The sequence below is a fragment of the Dendrobium catenatum genome, unplaced genomic scaffold, assembly GCF_001605985.2.
Source record: "Dendrobium catenatum unplaced genomic scaffold, ASM160598v2 fragScaff_scaffold_1680, whole genome shotgun sequence".
Lineage (NCBI taxonomy): Eukaryota > Viridiplantae > Streptophyta > Magnoliopsida > Asparagales > Orchidaceae > Dendrobium > Dendrobium catenatum.
Genome location: NW_021320142.1, coordinates 45,273 through 53,499, shown reverse-complemented (window position 1 = coordinate 53,499; position 8,227 = coordinate 45,273).

The following is an 8,227-nucleotide window of genomic DNA, read 5'->3' as shown; positions in this document are numbered from 1 at the left end:
TTTTTTATCAATTAATTTTCCATTTATGTATTTATCTAATTGAATATTAGAGCTTATGGGAGTTTTTTATTGGCTTTGATTTATCTATTTCATATTTCTTCAGAATGTCCTTAATATATTTTAATTGATAAAGACAAGTTATATCATCCATTTACCTTATGCTAAACCCCAAAAAAGTAGGGAAATTTTCCCACCATCTCAAATTTCTTACTCATTATTTTAAAAAAAATTATCATATAAATTTTTATCAGAGGATCCAAGAAGTATATCATCAATATAGATCTGGATAATGAGTAATTCATCTCCTTCTCTCCTCAAGAAAAGGGTGGTTTCTACGTTCCCCTTAACAAACTCTCTTTCTAGTAGGAATGTGCTAAGCCTCTCATACCATGGCCAGGGTGCCTATTTTAATCCATACAAAGACTTTTTCAATTTGAAAACATGATTTAGAAATTGAGAATTCTCAAAGCCTGGGGGTGGCTCTACAAACATATCTTCTTTTATTACCCCATTTAAAAAGGAACCATTGATATTCATTTGAAAAATCTTAAATCCTTTATAATAGACCAAGATTATTAGCACTCTAAATCATTTAAAAAGGAACCATTGGTATAATGGTTTACTTCTTTTCTAAGTCCATACATAATTCTAACACCTTTAGAAGGGTCTCCTAAGATCAATTCTTTAGGATGACTTGATGAATATCTTCATTATCTAGGTAAAATGTTTTGAGGTTATACCCTTTCCTCCAAATTTATAGTTTATATTCCTTGGGTAATCTCACATACTCCATCTTTTTCCTCAACCCTAGACTTCTCAAAATCAGATTCATCAAACACTATATGAGTAGTCTCTTGCACCACCAATGTCCTCTTATTAAACACTCAATAAGATTTCCCTACACTTGAATATTCTAAAAACACTCCATCAAATTTTGGGTCAATTTTTTTCTAAGAGTAATTTCCCATTGTTTAGAATGAAAATCTTACATCCAAAGACATGGAGGTGAGAAAGGCTGGGTGTCCTATCTTTAATGATCTCATAAGGTGTCATATTCAGTTTAGATCTAACATTCACCCTATTCAACATATAATAGGCTATGTACACCGCTTCTACCCAAAAGTATTTTGGAAGGGAATATTAACAAGAATGGCTCTAGTGACTTGAACTAAGGTCCTATTCTTCCTTTCACGTATCCCATTTTGCTGAGGAGTCCTAGGAGCTAAGAAGTTGTGACTAATCCCTTATTCCTCATAATAAGTTTCAAATCTCTCATTTTCAAACTCTCCACTATGGTCACTATAGATAGTCAAGATATCACAACCTAGTTTTTTCTAAATCCAAGAGGAGAATGATTTAAATTCATTAAATGACTCACTTTTATGTGATAGAAATCTAGTCCAAGTGAACCTAGAGTAGTTATCGACTATTACAAATCCAAAGACCTTTCTCCCTAAACTTGTGGTGCTAATGGGTCCAAATAAATCCATATGAAGGACTTTTAAAGGTTTAGAGGTGCTAATGATCTTAATGGAATGGAAAGAGCATTTGACTTATTTCCTTTAAGTAATAAACATCACACAGATGGTCCTTAGTGAATTCAAGCTTATGGATTCCTCTTACTTAGTCTTTATGGGTTACTTTTCTAAGTGTTTTCATGCTAGCAAGACACAACCTCCTATACCACAACTAAGACTCATTAGCAATAATTTTTAGGCAAAGGGTGATATTAGAATTAACAAAATTTAAATCTAGCATGTAAACATTATTCAATCTTTTTCCATGCAGTATAATTTTTCCATTCAAGCTTATGATGCAGCTACCAGATAGAAATTTAATTATGTATCTTTTATCACATAATTGGCTTATGCTTAACAGAATATATTTTAATCCATCAATAAGTAAAACATTTTCAATCAAAAGGTTATTGGAAATTTTGATTATACCTATGCTCACCATTTCCTGGCCTCCAACAAAATATGTGGTGTTGTATGTAGAGTGACCTTATCCTTGCCTCCAGCAAAATGAATTGATTAGCATCTCTAGTTATATGGAATAAGCATTCGCTATCCAAGTACCACATACTCTCACGATATCTTGTGTGAGAGCACTCTTACAAAATCATCAAATGTTAAATTTGGGAATCCAAACATGTTTAGGCTCCTTCTTATGAAAAGAAGACTGTAATGTATACATGTTATGCTGTTAGTTTTAAAATTTAGGTCTCCACACCCAATATGTATTATGGTGAATAGTGCAAGTATGGGAGATGTGCCCTAACATGCCACAAGAAAATCATCTCCTTATTTGCATTTTCAAGAATTAAAATTTCTATTTTTAAAGCATGCTACTTTCTATCTAAATCAGTTGCAAGAGTATCTAAGTTCTTATATGCATTTTCTAGCTCAACATATAAATTTTTCAAGGAATCATGCTCGTTTGTTAAATCAATATGCTTTGCATTCAATAGGTCAAATTCATTCAACAAAGTCATATGATTGCTATCAAGTATAGAATGATATTTAATCAAAACTTCATGCTCTTTTTGTAAGTTCAAATATTCCAATTTCAAACTAGCATGTGATTTTTTAAGCTTTCTATAAGAAGAGTGAATTTTCTCAGAAACTTCAAGCAATTGATCGTATGTTAATTTACATATCTCTTCTTGGTTAGAGTGACAAAGATGATCATCCGCCATCAAACACAAATTTGTTATCTCCTCTTCAATTTCAGTTTCAGAGGAGTTAGATGTAGAATCCACCAAGAAAGCCTTTTAGGTTCTTAGCTTGACCTTCTTAAGCTTGGGTTTCTTCTCACCCTTTTCCTTGCTTGAGTGAGCCTTAATTATAAGGAAATCAACTTTTACATGTACCAACTTCCTGTATTTAAAGAAAATCACATCAAAAGAACTTTTAAATTCTTGTTATTCTTACCTTTATTCCATTTCTGATGGTGCTTTTGCTTCTTTCTCAAAAAGCTTTTGAATTGCCATATAACTAAGGTAATATTATCATTATCAGAACATAAAGTATCAGTGTTAGAATCACAGCCTTTAAGGCTATAATTTTTCCCTTATTTTTCTCCCCTACATCAAGTTATCTTTTATTCACTCCTTGCTCGTAAGCAATGAGTGATCCAAGTAAGTTATCTATAGAATAAATATTCAAATCCTTGGATTCAATTCTAGTAGTAATCTTTGAATTAATTAAAGATGGTAAACATGTCAAAATTTTGTTAAATTTCTCATAGTTTGTTAGTTATCTTCCCAAGGCATGCAGGGTGTTGACTATTTGTATAAATCTAGTATATATTTCAGATATTGACTCACTAAGTTTCATGCAAAAAAGTTCATATTCATGAAATAAAATATTTAACATAGATTGCTTAACTTCACTTGTGCCTTCATAAGTAATGCATAATCTATCCCAAGTTTTTTTACCAGTTGCTCATTTTGAAACACGCATGTAATCTTCAGATTTTATTGCACAAAAAAAATAGTTTAAATATGTTGCATTAAGTTGTCCTAGATCTCTATCATAAAAAGTCCATTCAAGAAAAGGAAGTTCAATTTTTATGTCATTAAATTTCACATGTTGGTACAAAATAACCTTCTTTTACTAGCATCCACATACAATAATCTACAGATTGCAAAAAGGTGGACATGCGAGTTTTCCAAAAATTAAACGGTATATTATCAAATAAGGTGGTCGAGTAATGGAATACCATTCCGCTGTGTTCCAGTTACCAAAGTTAGCCATGTATCTTTAATTCAAAGTTTTTTAAAACTTGTTATTTTGAATCCTATTCTGATACAACTTGAAGTTTGTTAGGGTTGTTAAGCCCTTATGAACTAGCCCAAGACTAATCAAGAGGGTGATGAATTGGTAGCTTTAAAAAGTCTTAAATAAAAAAATCTTTTTGAAACCTTTTTGAATATTTTAAAACAAACAAGATTAACCCTTGATGCATAGGCGATTAAAAAAATAAATCAGAGATTTTAACCATACAATCAACCACAGAAAATTAAAGTGCGGAAAATAAAGTGCAGAAAAGTAATAAGAAAGTACACAAAATTTATAGTGGTTTGGTCAACTTGACCTACATCCACTCTTTGGAGACACCCTCTCCAAGTATTGTACTAAATCTTAAGTGACACTTCTTTTTTTCCCACAGCAAGGCAGATAAGCCCTTATAAATACTTTCCACCATCCTGATTAGGCAGCGAACCTTGAATCTTTTTTCACCCTCCTAGTGAAAGCAAAGAACCTTGAATCATTTTTCACCCTCCTAGTAAAGGTAGAGAACCTAGAATCCTTTTACTCCCTCTTAAAGTAGGCAGTGAACCTTAATATGATTCTAATGATTGTCTCCCTTAAAGCCACAAGGAACCAAGGATGAAGCTTGAAGAAAATGAATTAATCCTTGATTGGCACAACCTTTGTGATTCCCCTCACAAACTCCCTTTCACAAGATTCACCCTATCTCTCCCAAACTCTCCTTCTCCTTATCCAAGCTTCTTAGGTTAGGACTTCAGAAAAAAGATATTATTATATGTAATTAAGAGAGCTTAAATAGGAGAGCTTATCGTTGTTTACTTTTTGCTTGCATTTTAAATTTGTCATATCTATTGCATGTGAAATTATGTGAAAGTAAAATTGCATAAATCTTTGTTTTAAAGTTTCAAAAACAACAAAAAAATTAGAACTCTTGTTTAGGTTTAATTTTATTATTAAAAATACTTTTACAATTCACCCCCCCTCTTGTCGTTTAGTAATTTCAACCCTATCTCTCCCAAATTCTCCTTCTCCTTATCCAAGCTTCTTAGGTTAGGACTTCAGCAAAAATATATTATTATCTGTAATTAAGAGAGCTTAAATAGGAGAGCTCCAAAAAAGCCCTAATTTTTAATTATGTGCAATTGATCGTTTGGGATTATTGGTATATCATCCTGTACGATTAGTTAAAAATAAATAATTCAAACTGTACGATCAGACTTGTCATGTATAAATAATTCAAGACTTTACACATATTATTCTAGAAAATTATTAAATTATTTAGGATGATTAGTTCAATATGGTTAGCAATCACCAAATCGTCTCACAAAGTCTCGGGTCATCCTGGATGATCGACCTTGATGATTAAAGGAAAATCATGGTTTTTATCCTGGATGATGGTTAGCATCCAATGGAAATATAATAGATCATCCAGGGCAATCACAATAAATTATGCTATACAATATAATTTAAAATTTTAACTATAATTACTCTTCTAATCATCATATCAATTTTAGGCATGATTGTCTTGCATCATCCAAGATGATATCGATCGTTCATGATTATTATACTAAAATTATAATTTCAAAAACATGCCTAAAATATGATTGGTGGCTAAAATTCGTACATAAAGCTAATCGTCCAGTATGATTATTTAATTATTTCATCTTAATAGGATGCCCTAATTAGGGTTTCTATTTCTAACTAATCATCTATGATGATTTGAAATCATCTTGTAAGATATGATCAAAAATAAAAAAACTCTAACTCACCAAATTGCTTCCCCTAAGTGTGTGCTATAGGTTACTTAGCATTAGGATCCATCATAGTACATTTGACTCAAGAAAAGGTAAAAGATGCATTGAATAGAAAATACATACTAACTCAATCCTAGTCTGCCTGATTTTAAGCTGATCGATATTCCAAGTGAGCTTGTGGACATGAAAGGTTAGTGAGCGGGGAAAATAAAATAGATATGGAAGAATTACATAAGTCAAGAAACAATAATGTTTGTTATCATCAAAATCACAATACTTGGGCCCCAAATTTGCAACAGGAGGATCTCCCTTGGGTCATTAAACCACATGTACTTCCACTAGCCATTGAAGAATTCTAGAGTATAAATGTAGGAATGTTGAGAAGGAAATATTTGAATGGATTGAAAGCTTAGTAACCCTCTAATTTATAGAATTTGAAAAGATCATATAGTACGGTTAGAGATCATACATTACAATCAAGAGAGTTAAATTATTTGAACGACTTGTTGGAAAAAGGTAGTCAAATCATCTGGTTGATCGGTATCATACTAGATGATTTTAAGGAATTGCATTCATCCTGAGGAGTTGTTTCAACAACTTTTAACTAAATGCATCGTATGGTACAAATATGTGCTCATATAGTAAAAAAGTAATTATGATCATATAAGACATTGAATTTTTCTTAACAGATTCTAACCCATGTATCATACAATAAGAAGAGTGGTTCATAAAGTACGACCATAAATAGTTGAACTTATCTTGTCTGTTGATTTAGATAATTGCTATGATTTATGTATAAATGGTTACATCATACATTATGAAGGTAGATCGTACAATATGAAAAATAAATAATTTCTATTTTTGTTTGAATTTTTTTTATCTAGTGGAGAATATGCGTGTGTGATAATTAGTAAACACCTTAAAAAATAAAAAAAAATATATGCAAAAAATGAAAACACAAATCAACGTATAAAAAATAAACACATACAATGTTCCACGAACCAATTGCTGATTTTAAATGATAACAAATTTTGATTTATCCCGAGTTAAGCCTGAATGTCTACAACACCTAGTCTAGTCGTCAAGGTACTAAAGATTTCTTAGGCTGGGGAATTAGTGAAGATGTCCGTCATTTGGTCTCCAATAGCTATATGAAGCAATTCTATATCTCCCTTGGCTACATGATCTCTTATGAAGTGATGCCTAATGTCTATATGCTTTGAGTGGGAGTTTTGAATTGGATTTTTGGATATGCAAATGGCAATAGTATTTTCACACATTATATAAATGGTGCATATATGCATGTAGTCCAAGATCTAAAATTTATTACTCTAGCTATAATACTTGAGCAAAATAAATTCCTATAGCAATGTATTTATTCTCAACGGTGGAAAGGACTACTGAGTTTTGCTTTCTACTTGACCAAGAAATTAATGATTGGCTAATAAATTGATAAGTTCATGATGTACTCTTCCTATTCACCCTACATCCAACAAAATCAAAATATGAATATCCTATGATTTCAAAGGACAAATTATTCTTAGGGTATCAGATACCTATGTTTTGGGTAGCTAAAAGGTATCTAAGGATTCTCTTAATAGTAGTCATATGCCTCGAACATCCACTGCCTAGGTACCACATGCTCTCACTAGGCCTTTTGTGAGATCACCCCTACAATGTCATTCAAAGGTTAGACCCAAGTGAGTTTGGGTTCCACCTTATGCTTGATTGAATGAGATGAATTTATAATATGCTGTGATGAATGCAATTTTGACCTCCACACTAGATGTGTCCTATGATGGATTGTGCAAGTATGGGCTATGTGACCTAGCTTGCTTGCCACAAGAGTAACACCTAACAATCGAAAATGGACTCATTGGTCTATATGGGTTGTGGTGTCTTTTTCTAGGATTATATGATGCAATCACTTTTTCACTTACTCACTTCTTTTCATAGGCAATGAGTGATCCAAGCAAGTTGTCAATAGAATAAACATTCAAATCCTTAGATTAAATAATTATAGTAATTTTAGCATTATATGCACTATGCAGGCAATGTAAGATTTTATTAACTTTTCATAATTAGAAAGTTCTCTACCAAATACATGCAGGGATCTCACTATCTATATAAACCTAGTGTATATTTCTAAAATTGACTATATGTTTCATGCAAAATAACTTGTAGTCATGAAGTAAGATGTTTAACCTAGACTATTTTACCTCACTAGTTTCTTCGTATGTTAAGCATATTTTATCCCATATATCCTTCCCCGTAGTATAGGTTGATACACATAAATAATCTTCAGACCTTAAAGCACAAAAAAAATAGTTCAAGCATTTAGCATTTAACTGAGCGAAGTATCTATCCTCATTGCTCCATTTATTAAATGGTAATTTAGTTTTAATGCCATTACGAAATGGTGTATAACAACATTCTTGTAATAAAAATCACATACGATAATCAATAGATTGAAAAAAAGTAGACATTAAAATTTCTAGAAATCAAACAATATATTATAAAATAGTTATGGACGGGTTATTGAATAACCCTCCGTAGAATTTTGATTACCAAAATGCGGCATTGATCTTTACATGAAGATTTTAAAATTTTAATTTTAATACCCACTCTGATACCACTTAAATATTTGAGAAGGTTGTTAAACCTCAAAGAAGTAGCCCAAGATGCACCGAGAGGGGG